Source organism: Tupaia chinensis, unplaced genomic scaffold (genome assembly GCF_000334495.1).
Source record: "Tupaia chinensis unplaced genomic scaffold, TupChi_1.0 Scaffold142619_1, whole genome shotgun sequence".
Taxonomy (NCBI): domain Eukaryota; kingdom Metazoa; phylum Chordata; class Mammalia; order Scandentia; family Tupaiidae; genus Tupaia; species Tupaia belangeri.
Window position 1 is genome coordinate 640,210 of NW_006202465.1, and position 15,601 is coordinate 655,810.

Below are 15,601 nucleotides of genomic sequence, written 5' to 3' on the forward strand. Positions count from 1 at the left end.
AAGTTTAAAGAATATACACTACAAGACTGATGAGTGAGCTGGGCTTTTGGAATTGGGACTGGGAACATTACGAGCCTCAAATGATGCCTATTTGATCAGTAAATGCAAAATACTCATTTTTCTAGAAGTGTCTTTAGTCACCTTTTCACCTGCTCACCCTTTATCCTCATTTCCCTTAAGCATACAATCCTCACTCCACGGGCAGAAGAAGAGCCTTACAGAACTCTCAGGGCAGAGTTCCAAGCTGGGGAGCTGAGGGTGAGGGGGACTTGTCTTCTCTGTGTGACTCATTCCCTCTGACAAACCTGACCATGTTACTTCCCCTGACCCTGGGTGGTCTTGTCACTCTGCTGTCTCACTGATGTGTCTAGAGTTGCCTATTCAGTCTCTCCAGCTTCCCAGTATTTTCACATGTTCCCTTTACCCAAAGCACTCTGCTCTCCATTCTTAGCCTTTTGGACTGAGGTCTTTTTGTTTGCTTGTTTTTTTTTTTTCAAAGTTTATTTATTTATTGAGAGAGAGCAAGTGAGAGAGAGAGACAGGGTCTCATGCAACGACCCCACCCCACCTCCTGACCCTTCCCCAGCCTTTCTGCAAGCCAGGATCAAGGTCTCGTCTGCAGGCATGCTCAGGTTGGCCCAATATCTTAACATGAGGCCTTCCCAAATGGCTCCAGCATTGTGCAGTTGCACCCTACCATTTACCCTACCATGGCTGGGCCTGGACTGAATTTTGTTGTCATTCTGTCAAGGAAGACTTCTTGAACAGCCTTCAGCCCCATCCCCCCAACCCCAGATCTGGGTTAGGAGGCCCTTCAGTGTGCCCTCCCTCAAGACCCTCACCTTCCCACTTCATAGCATGGTCATACCTTGCCACAGTTTTTGGCTGCTGGTCTATCTCCTCTACTGTGAAGGGATTTCAGAAAGTCCATGGGAAAATAGAATTAAAGTATGAATTTATTTTGGTGCAAAACCTTTTCAAATCTATAGATAGTTTTTTCATAATACACATTTTGCATGAACTTTGTGAAGACTCCTCATCTATCATGAGCTCCCTGAAAGCAGCAACATACCATGCAGCAACCCCCTGGCACACTGAAGGCAATTAGTGAACATTTGTTCAAAGATGCATCCTGGACACCCATAGAGGCTTTCTCAAGCTCGATGCTCCTTCACTTCTGTCTGTCAAACAAGAATGATAAGTTTGACACACACACAGAGGGCCAGCATGAGATCATGGTAATAAGACAAAATGAAGGAGTTTTTATTTCTTGCCTCATAGGCCATTGGCCTCACACTCAGTCATCTGGAATTCTTGACTAATTGAAGGCATAGGCCCCTGGGAACTGGTTCACTGTCTCAGGCCTCACCTCCCATGTGCCCCCATGGTGCCTCCATAGAATCCCTGAGCACCGAGAGCATAACAGGGGCAGCTCTGTGGAAGGAAAGAGGCCTTGTGAGAGGCTACAGCAATGACCAAATGTCTGGCTGGCATGATGAAGAACTATAGCTTTCTTAGATTGCTGAAAGCAGATTTTTTGGGCAAAAAGGGAGGAAAGGGAGTAAAGAACTGGGTAAGCCACTGCCAGGAGTAGATAAGCAGTAGGAGAGATTCATGTTCAAAGTTCCTTTTGCCAACAGGAAGCCATACTCTCCAATGTGACCTTATTATCTTCTGGGGGTGGGAAGTGTACAAAGTTGTGTCTAGCCTTACTCCACAACCCGTTTTCTATTACCAAACTCTGATGTATCTGAATTTTCATATTCCAAGATGAATCATAGCCTTTTCTTGTTTTTTTAATTGGCTACCATGCTGGCTGGAGAACTGGCTTTAGTGCGGTGCTGAGATTGTGTAGAAGCTACAAGAGGCAACATGTTTTTTGGTATAAAAAATAATGTTTTGTCATGGGAAAAACCACTAAGCTGCTGAAAATGGATTAAGCACATTTTCATAAATGTTTCATTCCAGTAAAGAGACTGTCACATTTCAGCCCATGCAGGGAAAATTGCAATTGTGCCCTCCTAACAAGCAGGCTTCTTGATACCTCAGTGTAAGGAGCAGCATGTCTGTGTTGGCATGGGTATTGTTTAGTAAATTCAGTAACTCCAAGGGCTTTGAGTTACTTCCAGTAACTTCCATTAGTAGGGGGCAAAATTGGAGAATCATTTGACTTATTGTTTTTGATCCAAGTCCAATTACCCAGGTGGTATTGCCCCTGTATTGCTTATCTCGCTTATTGCAGTAGAACCATGCTGGCTGGAGAACTGGCTTTAGTGCGGTGCTGAGATTGTGTAGAAGCTACAAGAGGCAACATGTTTTTTGGTATAAAAAATAATGTTTTGTCATGGGAAAAACCACTAAGCTGCTGAAAATGGATTAAGCACATTTTCATAAATGTTTCATTCCAGTAAAGAGACTGTCACATTTCAGCCCATGCAGGGAAAATTGCAATTGTGCCCTCCTAACAAGCAGGCTTCTTGATACCTCAGTGTAAGGAGCAGCATGTCTGTGTTGGCATGGGTATTGTTTAGTAAATTCAGTAACTCCAAGGGCTTTGAGTTACTTCCAGTAACTTCCATTAGTAGGGGGCAAAATTGGAGAATCATTTGACTTATTGTTTTTGATCCAAGTCCAATTACCCAGGTGGTATTGCCCCTGTATTGCTTATCTCGCTTATTGCAGTAGAAAGTGGTAGAGAGGTACCCTGAAAGGCAGGCTGTGTCCTCAATTTTTCCTGAGGAAACTCCCAGAGCCTTAGCTACTTTTCAGAATCACTGGGGTAAGAAGTTGCAGAAGGGTTGAAATAAAAGACAGCCGCCTTTTAAAAAAATCTGCTGACGATGACCAGGGTGTTTCAGTTGGATCTCTAAGGAGCGAAGCTGCATCTTTTTGCTGCATGTGAATTTTTTGTTTTCAGGGTCATTTTCAACTTCTGAGGATGTGACAATTTACTTGAAAGAGGGGGCTCAACTCCTGATGTTCAGGAGCATAGGTGGCAGAGGTAGAGAATTCTCTCACCCTCCAGACTTAAGGAGATAGCACCAAGTGTGTGGGAGTGTGTGGGTGGGTGTGTGTGTGGGGTGATGGGAGGGCAGTGGTGGTGGTGAGAGTTCCACAGTTCTTGATTCAGTCAGAATAAGGAAAGAGAACAAAATGGAAGATGTGCTTGACAGTGCTTCAGTGTTCTCCTGACTTTAGAGAGTGACTGATTCAAGTTTGATGCTTCAAAGATGCGGCTTCCTTCTTTGTATGGAATATTTCAGGAATGGGCTTCACAGACAAAACCTGGGGTATCTGAATGAAGGGGAGATGCACAGGGAGATTATCTGACTTCCTCTCTGTCCCCAAAGACAAACCAGGTGTCAGAACCAGGAGAGCACCAGTGAGCAATGGCCCTTGCTCTGCTTCAGTGTCCAGGAGATAACAGAGTGGTGAGTCTCCCATTAGGGAAGGTGTATTGACTAGTACCCAGATATGCATCATTTCTGACTAGTACCCAGGTATGCATCATTTCTGCCCTGCTAGACCCTCAGGATCATTACTCATCCCATCAGTCACTTGAGAGCAATTCGCTAGCCATGCAGAAGAGTTTCATTAAAGTTTCCACAGAGTTTGCATCGACTCCCTTTGTCTCTTGGCTCTCGTAACTCTGCAACATTCTTGTTCCAGGATGATAGGACCGTGTCACTGCTCTTCTCAAAGGTAAATTGGCTTTTGCTTGTGATCATGCTCATGAATATCTTATTTCACTCATTTGGGGATTGCGATAATTCATGCTGTGTAAGGCATGAAGCCCTTACATAACTTGAAAGCAACAGAATTTGGAAAAATGAATATATGTTTACTATATGGAATGGATCCCATTCCATGAACTCATGTATATATTCAAAACGTATTGAGTTGTCAGAAAAGTCACGATGCATTTCTTGTGTGGTTTTCTATGCAAAAATGCATCATGACTTTTCCGACAAACCAGTATTTCCTGAGTGAAAATCATATGCCAGATATTCTAGGTTCTGGAAATATATAGTGAACAAAGCAGACAAAGTCTATGTCTTCATAGAGCTTACATTTTAGTGAGTCAATAATGTAACCAAAGAAGGCATTTGCATGGGTCATCGGCAGTGTCCCAGGCCTTGAGTGCTTCTCATGGCATTTGAAGTAGGCCTTTATTAGATGGCTTAGAAAATACACTACTTTGTAGCCGGCACTAATAAACTTCATTTCCATCCATCCCAGAATCTGTCTGCTAGTCACATCACATAGGTCATCACCTTCTAGACAACCTCCAGAGAAGCTTATCTTCCAACAATCCAATTCTACAGAACACACATACCTGAGTTCCATGACTATCTGTGGTGATGCATACATATTTGTCTGAAACTGCTAAGGAGCACTTTCCTCACTCAGAGTTAGGTGGGATTAACAGCATTCTTAGTGGTGGTGTTTCTCTGTGAGGTCTTCAGTTACTTAAGGTCCTTCTGTCCTCCCTCTCTTCCTCTCTCCCCATCTCTTTTCCTCCCTCTTTCCTTCATCTCTTCTTCCATTCCTTCTTCTTTCTCTCTTTTTTCCTTTCTCCCTCCCTCCCTCCCTCCCTCTCTTTTTTTCCTCCCTCCATCTTTTCCTCTTTCTTTCTCTCCTTCCTCCCCCTTCTTTCTTTTCTTTCTTCTTCCCTCCTTCCCTCCTTCTTTCCCTTCTGTCTTTTCTTTCAGTCTGCCTTTCTGTTGGCTCTCCTGTCTTTTTTATCCTGGTTTTATCATGAAAAATCCAATGTCTGCTGCAATAAGAATTACACAGAAAGCTGAATTTGCATTAATGACATCAATCATATAGATGTAGTTAAGTTAGCAAATTTTATATGCCAAGATTCATAAATTTAACATTATAAATCATGAACTAGCTTCACCTCATACTCCTATAGTATTCACTGAGTATACACATGTGTGTGCATGCAGAGATACACACACACAGAGCTCTCTTTTATAATCTGAAGATGATGCTCCTGCTGCTAGCAATTATTATCCAAGAGCTGAAGAAGTTGGGGCATGATGAGTCGTCCTTTTCATTCTAAGTGCAGATGGATCTTGTTCTTTGATTTGTGGCTTTGGTTTTCACATAAATCACATTAATGAAGCCCTTCTAGCCACAGTCACTTACCCAGCATAATTGGAACCTCTAGGTACAGGCAGCGGGGTGCAGGGTGCATTCATATTGCAAAGTTACACTGTATAGAGCCCAAAGGGGCAGATTCTAATCAATGACAGGCACTCCTAAATTGTCACCAGAGATTCTAATCAGACAACAGGCTACTCTAAAACTCAGCAGGTCACATACACCAGATTTTGCTGCCACCCACTTCTGCACTGTCAGCATCATCATCAGACACCAAGAGAGTGTCGCTTTGAGGATTCTGATTTCTCTTTCCTGCCCATTGTCAGTTTCTTTCTGTAACCTTCACATTGCCTTTCTACCATGCATTAAGTCCCACGTGTTCTATAATCCCCTTACTTTCCACAGCAGTGTGCCCACTGCTGAGTCAAAGGCAGGTGCTATTTCACAACTGCAAACCAGAACAACCAGCCTCAATTATGGTCCAGTTTCAGGGGAGACAAATAGGATGCTGAGGTCTTGACATTTTCAGGCAAGTGGTGGCGCAGAGCCAGGCACTCTGCTAAGTTGCATCACCTCAAGCAAAAGCACTTGGGAGTTCAAATTAGTCTTCATCTACAGAACCAGGTCTATAAAACAGTAGAAAGAAGTAGAAGAGGACAATTTAGAAGGTTCACTAAGGACGGCACTATCAGATTGCATAATGGTTACAACACTGGACTTCCACACAGTCGATTGTGGTTCAAATCCCAGACCTGGTGACTTAAAACTCACACCGGGTGTGTGTACATGTGTGCCCCCAATACCAAGAAGATAATGGAAGAGAAGGTATTGTGTTGTGGCCATTTCCCCAGGGGGTGATTTCTCATTTTCTGTCTCTCTGTCTCTCTGGAGAGTGCACACGCCCTATAGCAAAAATTTCTCTCACACAAAATGAAAAAAGGAGGTTCACTAAGGATCAACATTTTAGCACTTCACAGAAGCACCCAGGAGGAATCTGGATGTGAGGGCAGGGGAGCTCAGCTCATTCTGGAGGGAAGAAATTTGAAGTGGCCCCTTTTTGATAGCTCAGATTCTGGCACAAAGTTTGCTGAGATTCCATTCAACATCAAGTAGCAACAAGGAGCAGTCAGAAGATTCCCAGAGAAAGTCAGTCTAGAGAGAGAAATATCAGACCAGAAACCATATCCTGAAGAAACTGGCATTCAGTACTAAGAAGGCACTGGGGAGTCTTAGCTCATGTTAACTGCATTGTTTGACTCCTGGTGTAGAAGTAAACCCACCATAGACTCTACTAACCTAAAGAGCCCTTCTTATCCCTAAGTCCACTCTAGACTCTACTGATCCAAAGGCCCTCCTTATCCCTTTACCCCAAGAGGATTCTCTTTTCCCTGTTGAGAATGGGAAGTAGTTCTAGTTACTATGAGAGAGCAGTTTCTGGCAATCATGTACATCTGAATTGTCAGAGGTAGGGAAGATCTTTGTTCCAAGTTGGTGGGATACATAAAAATTATTGTAAACTTTTCGGTGTTTTTAACTCCTGGTTCGAATCTGATCTGTTATTGGCCCTTCCAAGATCCATTTTACAAATGGGAAAATGAAGACCCAAAGCACCGCAAATCCCTGTCTTTTCTTCCTCACATATTGTACCTCCATTCTCATCCCACTTCCACTTTCCCAAACATAACTATATCATATTTACATGTTGGTTAAAATCAAGTCAACCAGTGAGATAGACTGGAGCAGAAATGATACAAGGCTTCTTTTTGTAGTTAGTGGCCAGGAAATATTTAGGAGTCTGTCTCATGTCCAATTCCATATTCAGTCTCTACATCACTCACCAGCACATGCAGAGTGTCATCTTTCAGAGATGAACTGAAGTTTTCTGATCCGCAGCGAAGGTCAAGTTTGGCCCCTTCGTTTGAAGAGTGAGACAATAGGAAGTACAGAATGACTGATTTGTTATGGGACTTGATTCTGCCATACAGCTCCCCCTGGTCTCAGTAGGTGAGTAGAGACTGGAGAAAAGACAAATGTCCTGCTTTTTTGGGAATCAAAGGCTACCCTGGAAGTTTTTGTGGAAATAAATGGTACTTTCTCCAGCCTGCATTCCCCAGGGCTTGGTCACAGAATAGTCCTTTCCCCAAAGGTCTAACAAGTTTGCCACGAAGTTGAGAGACATAGCCAGGTTAGCTTATCCCCAACTGGCTGCTCTTGTCAAGTAAGAACAAACTGTATCCTTCAAATAATAAGGGACAGCAGAGTGTCACCAGCAATACTTCCTTCCAAATCAAACTTTGCTGTGGCTAGTGGCCATGTTGTCTCCATCCTAGTGAGGAGATCCTTTTAGTCACTAGATGAATCATGAATGAAATGAACACAGAGGACTTTTTTACCCTAAAGGTTTTAATTCTTGCTCTACTGCTTCTTGCTCCCTGCCATCAATCCTCTTCAACTTCTACAGCTGCTCCGTAGCTTAGCACAGCTTTATCAAGAGCAGAGATGGAAGCAGCCTTGACTGTCCTCTAAGTGATTTAAAAGTGCCTTGTGGCTTCCATTTACTGCCTGAAACATACTGATTTGGTAAGGATGAGGAGAAAAACTGAAATTCAATAATAAGGGTTTGCATAGGGCAAAGGATGGATAAAGGTGAGGATTCCCCATACTCCTTAAAATCTCATATAAAACTACCAAGTCATAGAATGTCAGAAATGGCTAGAAATTAAAGATCAACTCCAAGCCCTTCTTTTTGAAGACCATAGCATAAAATGACAGGCTCAAGTTGATCCAGCAACTTGGTGCAGAGTTAGGATTAGTTATATCTCAGAAACTATGGCTCCTGAGCTAGCTGCTCCAGGTCACTTGACTGCCTACCACCCAAAGCTCTAACTGGTCCACTGCTTCATGCTCTTTGACATTTTCCCGATGTCTCTCTCCACAAGACATGCATATGCACACCTACGCTCGCTCTGCATTGCTCTTTGTAGCCATGAGCTCTTCCTGATAGCACAGGCTCAGGCAATCAGGCCTTCCTGAATTGCTACTTTCCAGTAAAGGTTCTGCAGTAGGGCCAAGGGAATCTCTTTATATTAAGCCACAAGTCAGCTAAATTATGCACACACAAGCTGCTTCCTCCACTGTTTACTCAGTAATTCATTCTCCTCCATAAAAACAAAGCTGTGGAGAGAAAGCAGAGAAGATATGAGAGGAGAGAGTGAGAGAGAAAAGCAAAACTGGTGGAATTTCCTTAGAATTTTTTGGCACCCTTTTTGCCTATTCAGACCATTTCTTTAATCTCTGTTCTGTGATACCACCTTCCCTGGTAACCCTGGGCATATACTGTCCAAGTATAATAACGATGATAATAGTGTTGCCTTAGCAGCATTGTTGCCTCTTTTTTAATTGCCCTGCCTACCACCCAAAGCTCTAACTGGTCCACTGCTTCATGCTCTTTGACATTTTCCCGATGTCTCTCTCCACAAGACATGCATATGCACACCTACGCTCGCTCTGCATTGCTCTTTGTAGCCATGAGCTCTTCCTGATAGCACAGGCTCAGGCAATCAGGCCTTCCTGAATTGCTACTTTCCAGTAAAGGTTCTGCAGTAGGGCCAAGGGAATCTCTTTATATTAAGCCACAAGTCAGCTAAATTATGCACACACAAGCTGCTTCCTCCACTGTTTACTCAGTAATTCATTCTCCTCCATAAAAACAAAGCTGTGGAGAGAAAGCAGAGAAGATATGAGAGGAGAGAGTGAGAGAGAAAAGCAAAACTGGTGGAATTTCCTTAGAATTTTTTGGCACCCTTTTTGCCTATTCAGACCATTTCTTTAATCTCTGTTCTGTGATACCACCTTCCCTGGTAACCCTGGGCATATACTGTCCAAGTATAATAACGATGATAATAGTGTTGCCTTAGCAGCATTGTTGCCTCTTTTTTAATTGCCAGAGGGCATGTGTGCTCACCAGAGAGAAACAGATAGAGAAAGAGAGAAAAAAGCACCCCCCACAAAGGGTATGACCACACCTAAATCCTTTCTCCTCCATTTCTGTACCCTGTCAGGACCTTGGACATGCGTAAACACACACACATATGTGCATGTGTACACACACACGCACATACACACACGTGCACGTGTACACACACACACACACACACACACACACACACACACACACCTAACATATTCCTAAAGTCACCAGGGCTGGGATTTGAACCAAGGTTGGCCATGTGGGATCTGGCTCCCCCCAACCGCATGGCCATGGGGCTTGCCCTCAGCAGGTCTTTCTTTATCCAGGGACCTTCTCAGACTAGAAGCTTGGTTTTGGAACCAAACACTATGCTTTGCAAAGGATTGCATCTCTTCTTTTTTCTTTCTAAGACTTATTTTATCTAATTTAATTTATTTATTTAATTTGACCAGAGAGGGACAGAGTGAGAGAGAGAGATAGAGAGAGGGAAAGTGAGAAAGCAAGCCACCAGGTCCAGGACTCGAACTACAGTTGGCCATGTGGGAGTCCAGCACCCTTAACCACCATGCCACCTACCAGCCTCAGTGTCTTCTCTTTAACTATAAAAAGTAAGAAATCTGGAAAGAGGAAGCTGCCTACTCCAAGAAACAAGTAGATACATGCTACTTCTCCTGCATTGATAGAGCCCACCCTGAGAGAGTTGGTAGGAGGCCCAGAACTCAAAGATACATCCTACCTTGGGAAAATTCAGCACCTCCTCCTATTGTGTCAGGCAGAACTTTCCCATGTAGAAATGTTTTTGCCTCTATAAAGTTCATCCCTCTGTGTCAGGCATCATGTTAGGTAATTCCATAGCCATGACTTTTGTCAACTCGTAAATATCATTATGTCTAGAAACAAGCTCAGAGATGGCAAGAGGAGACACAAGTCTCATAAATAGGGTTCTAACCGTCTCTACAACAACACAGTTGCCAATGGGAGGGCTTACCAGAACCTAACTCATGGGAAATGCTTGTTAAATTAGTGTTGGATGAATGAAAGAATGAGTGAATTAATGAACTAACTGAAAAGAGAACAGGCTCACAGCAAAAACTTGATTTCTTTCATTTCTCATTTCCCTTTCTGCTCCAATACTCTGTGGACTTAAATAGAAAGACATGTATTTTTTTCTGTCAAGGACCTTTGTATTGATCAGAAATCCTTCAAATAATTCTGTAATACTGATTAAAGGTTTGCCTAGACCCCATTTCCATCCGATAAGTCAGGACAGGAGCTTCCTCCTGAAACATCTTCTGATCAGTAGCTATGAAACATGCAGGCTGTGGTGCTAGGTTGCCTGCGTTTAAATTCTTACTCTAACACTTAAGAGCTATATGGCCTTCTACAAGTATCTTAACTAGTCTAAGTCTCTATTTTCCCATCTGTTCAGTGATACAATAGATAATACCCATGCCATCACGGTTATTAAATGTGATAATAGACATAAAACTCTAGAGGAGGGCCGCATATAGCACTCAGTAAACATAGCTATTATTACTTTCAACCCCAAGGCCTTCTTTTCCTTCATCTACTCTGTGGGCTGGATTGTTTTTACTGCACCATGTCCCCCAGGTCAGGGCAGGGGAATAGCAGAATAGATGTGGACTTTAGAGGAAGCATGATAGGAAGCTGACTTGGAGCAAAGAACAAGGCTTACGAAGCCATTCAAACTGCAGCTGGTCAAACACCCTAGATGAGAGCTAGCTCTGGGAAAAGAGAGAAGGTTAGAAATACTGCTCAAGGGGAGGGAGCACAGGAAATTTTGGGGACAGGTTTTGTTTTTTTTTAAAAAAAAAACACACACAAAAGAGATAGACATAAGAGAAAGGAAGGATAGGGAGACAGGGGAAGAAAAGGTTGGGGAGAGACAGGGAGGGGCTAGGAGAGCCGGGAGGAAGCTAAATTGCTACTGGAACATTAAGCACAAATGAGGGGAAATAAAATTAACATCTTTATTGAAAAGAAAAACAAGGAAGTAAGAAATTTCCCTCTTTGGGGAAATCTTGTGTAGAAAGGAGCAGGTGCTAGGGGCCTTTGGAGGCTGGTTGCCATGGCGATGCTTTTTGTCTTCTTTTCTATTACCCTGTGAATCTGTCAGTTGGTAGTTTCTTTCTGCTCTAGTTTCTAAAGCCAAAGTTTAGCCCTTGGTGAGGCTAGGGTATGTCCATCTCCAGCACTTTGGTTATGGTGTGGAACCTACTGGCTTGTTGTCATGTCCTTTTAGCATGACACTTTTCCAGAAAGTAAAAGGAAAGCAAGTACATGATGAGGTGGATGAGAAAACAAGTTGTACAGCTAGAGAGCACCTTGGTCATGGGGAGATTTGGGAGACTTTCAGTTCCCTCCCCCGCTTTTATTTTCTTTTTTGCTAGAGTGTGGGTGTACTCACCAGAGAGACACAGGAAGACAGAGAGAGAGGCAAAGTGAAAAGACATCCCCCATGGGGCATAGTCATGCCTTAATCCCTTTTCCTCCATTCCTTCTTTTCAGATTTTGTGCTCACATATACATGTGCCTGGTGTGTTTCTCAAGCTGCCAGGTCTGGGACTCAAACCATAGCCAGCCATGTGGGATCTAACTGCCCTAACCACCTGGCAACAAAGCCAGCTTGAAGACTCCCTTTGCAGGTGGGCACTTTTGTATAAAAATAGGGTGAAACCAGATGGGCACATTTGTAGAAGACTAGAGTGACCAATCATCCCAGATTGCCTAGGACTGAGGGACGTGCTGGGACATAGAATTTCCAATGTTGAAACTGGAAAAGTAAAAGGCAAACTGAAATGATTGATTATCCTAAGAAAAAACCCAGTCAGAAGCCCTAAGCTGAAGGGAACCCTCATTCTTTAGAGATTGACATTAGAAAAATTACATAAAGAGAGGGTTCTGGAGAGAAACTTACTATTTAATCCACACTCGCAAGAATGGCCAGGACTGCCACCAAGCCATATTTCACAATACTATATATAGTATGTAAATAGATTCTCCACATTTCTACAACATTAGAACCACCTGGGAAATTTGTTAAAATGCACATTCGTGGACCCCACTCTGACCTGCTAAATTAAAGTTTCTGAGGGCCTTGCAGCCCAGGCATCCTCCAACTACCAAGTATTCCTTGGGATTCTGTGCTCTGTCGCCCAGGAGTTGAAAATCCCCCGGGAACAGCTCCCAGAGCCTTTGTTAGCCAAGTGGGAACCAACCAGGCATCCCCCAATTACCAAGTTTTCCTTGAAACTCTGCTCTGTCGCCAAGGAGTTGAAAAGCCCCAGGGTTGGGATGGGACAGCTCCCAGAGCCTTTGTTAGCCAAGTGGGAACCAACAGGCATCCAGACCTCAGGGAGCCTAACTGCGCCAGGACAGAAGGGTTGGAGACACCCTGGCACTGGCACGGGGACAGGGACACACCTCGCCCCCCACCTGCATCAATTTTCCTGCAACTCTCGACCTGGCCGGTGCCTTCTTTCTCAGGGCGGAGATTTAAACTTCATCTCCTCAGAGTTCTCCTCTGGCCTCCTTCCGGACTCTGCCAGCACTTCTTTATTTTACTGTCTTCATCATAATGTGTAATCTCACATCCCTGTGCCTGGTTCTTCACAGATGCCCCTCCCTGCTAGACTTCAGTCTCCATGAGATGAGGCCTGGGCTTGCTTTTCTCATGCGGTGCACCATAGGGGCCAGGCCCAGGGTAAGTGCCAGCTTATGTCTGTGAATTGGTGAATGAATGCAGGATGAACAAATGCAAGAATGGAGGGGGAGGTGCTGGGGCTCTCCTGGTTGGAACCACAAGGCTGAGAGGCAGTGCCTGTGTGGGTCACTCCTGCCTGGCAAGGCTTCTAGTGACATCATCTACAGCTTGAACACAACAAACCAAGGGCCTGGGCCCCTTCTCTGTAAGTTCCCATCTCTGGGAAGAATCCAAAGTCACTCTGCAAATGTATAGCAAACACAGAAGCCAGGGTAGCCAGGACTTGGGCAAGAGGCCAGGGGAGATTACTTTCCCCAGGTTGACCAGGTACTGAGGCCTACGGTGGGGGAGGATAGGGCGGGCCTTGGGCCTTGCTGCTCTTCTAGCCCTGATTCCCTCAGTCTCTGGATCCTCAGCCTTCCTGTTTCCTTGAGGGTGGCCCTCAGTGTTTGTCTCATCCCTATCATGTGCAGAGACCTGGGGGAGGGAGCTTCGGTCTGCAAGGTTATGGTGCTTCCAAGGCTGTGGGCAAATGGAGGAGCAGGGCTCACGAGTGTGCCTTTGCCTGAAACCACAGGCACGGGCATCGAGCTGCTCATATTCTGAGGGAGTGGCTCAGGCAACCTGCAAACAGCACCTTCGGGGACATGACATCACCAGGATAGACCTGATGGCTCCTTGCTGAATGGATCAAGCTCTGACCAGAGGCCACTGCCAGCATTTCTTGAGGGTTTCGTGGGGCCGTGGGCTGCCTGCTTTCCACGTGTGCTCAGCAGTCTTTTGAGGCAGGTGCAGCTGCTCCCATTTTGTAGATGAGGAGCCTGAGGCTTTGACAGGCTACACAGGTTGTCAGGAGCACGTAGGTCTCAGAAGCAGAGCTGGGATGTGACGTGGGCAGCAGGCTCCAGAACCCAGGGTCTTCATGGCTGTAGCCCTTGGTGTCCCGGGGGCCACACAGCCAGACGATGCCAGAGCTGAGACAAGCAGGTGGGTGCTCTTTCCCACCCAGGCTGTTCTCCTTCCATGGCCCAGTCCCTGTAGACACGATAAGGGGTAAGATGTCCGTTTTACCCAGCCAAGCAGAGTCTCGACGGCCTAGACAGGAAGCTGAGGCCCCTTCAATCCCATGGAAGGAGTCTCTTTGGTTGCTCAGCACAGAAGTTGTAAGCTTGGGAAGCAGTGGTGGGAACAGGCTTTCTGGGTTTGACCAAAGCTTTGGAGGGCGACAGCCCAGACTAGTAGCGTGGTCACTCCAAGGCCATGAGCCTCCCGTGTGTGTGTTCCTTCCAGTCACTGCCAGAGCCCTGATTCTCAGGGCTGCCCTCTCACAGCCCCTGTAGGGAGCCTCCCAGTCCAGCCACCATATCTTCCCCTTCCAGCCCCTGGATTCTCTCAGTCTAGCTGTGGGGGCTGTGTCGGTAGCGCCCTCCCACCCAGGGCTTTTAATGAGAAGTTTTGTCGTTCCCAGGCAGCAAAGATGAATAATTCAGTGAAGGAAGCCCAGGAAATGTTATTCTTTCAGAGAACAGTCCCTTGACAGTGGGAGAGGCAGAGAAGGACTGCAGCTTATTATGGGAGGGGTGTGTGACAGCAGCAGAGGTGAGGAGGAAGATGCCATGCAGGAATGACTAGTAGAATTCTGATGCATCCTTGTCAAAGTCTCTTCACCACTTAGGTGTTAATCCTGTTTAGGCTGGTACAAAATCCCCAGTAATCTGGTGGCTTTTCTGTGAATCAGTGATCTGTTTATGACCAGTGCTTATTTCCATAGAGCAGTGTTGTCATCTCTAGGGGTGGTGGCCTGTTTTCTTTATTCATTGGACTTTCAATATGATTAATAGTGCTCAGAGGGAAAAGAGGACAGATGGAGGGAAGAAGTGACATGCATTTCTAGTACTCATTTAGGTGCCAGGGGGAACAAAAACAAAGTCACAGAAGCAACTCGACAGCTTGCACTGCATCTGAGCACACATTCCTACTTTGCAGGGGTTGGAGGTGGCAGCGAAGGGGCTAATTCTTAGACAGCACCTTTGAGGAGAAGACACGAAAAGGCTTTCCTGCAAGGTGATATGCTTCTAATTCCAACAGCGCATGGGAGATGCAAGGCTTCTTCCCAATTGACAATTTGGGTTCACCACTGGGGCCCTTGCTCATTCTTGTCTGCAGAGAAGGCAGCAATCTTTAGTGGGAATTGGTAGGTGGCACAAAGCAATGTTTCCAACATTTTAAATGCTAAGGGGACCCAGTGGTTTATACTCTAGAATCAAAAAAGAGTGGATTAATAAACCTGAGGCCCAGGTTTATTACTTCTTAGCTGCGGGAACTTAGGAAATGTGCATAGCCTCCTTGAGCCTCTTTGCCCTTATCTATAAACCGAGTAACAGTAACAGAACCTCTCATATAACTGTTGTGAAGACTATAAGAGATTTTTTTTAAAGTGTTACATAAACTATAAAACTTTGTACTTGTGTAAAAGATATTTATAGCTAACAAGGTGCACTTGGCATCCCACAAGCGCTCACCTGGGCCTCTTTGGACAAACTGATTTGCTAAAATTAAGAACGAAGTATGTGGCCAAGGAACTCTCTGCAAAGCTAACTGACATGTCAGAGGCACAAATAGTGACCTCACTTTCCTATCACCAGAGGTGTAGGGAGACAGGCTTTGGAGTCCAAGGGATCTGAGTTTGTTACCAGGTCATGCCATTAATTAACCATGTAAGTTTGGGAAAATTAATTAACATCCTTGAGCCTCACTATTTTCATCTGTGGAGTGGAATTAATAACAGTTTTTGT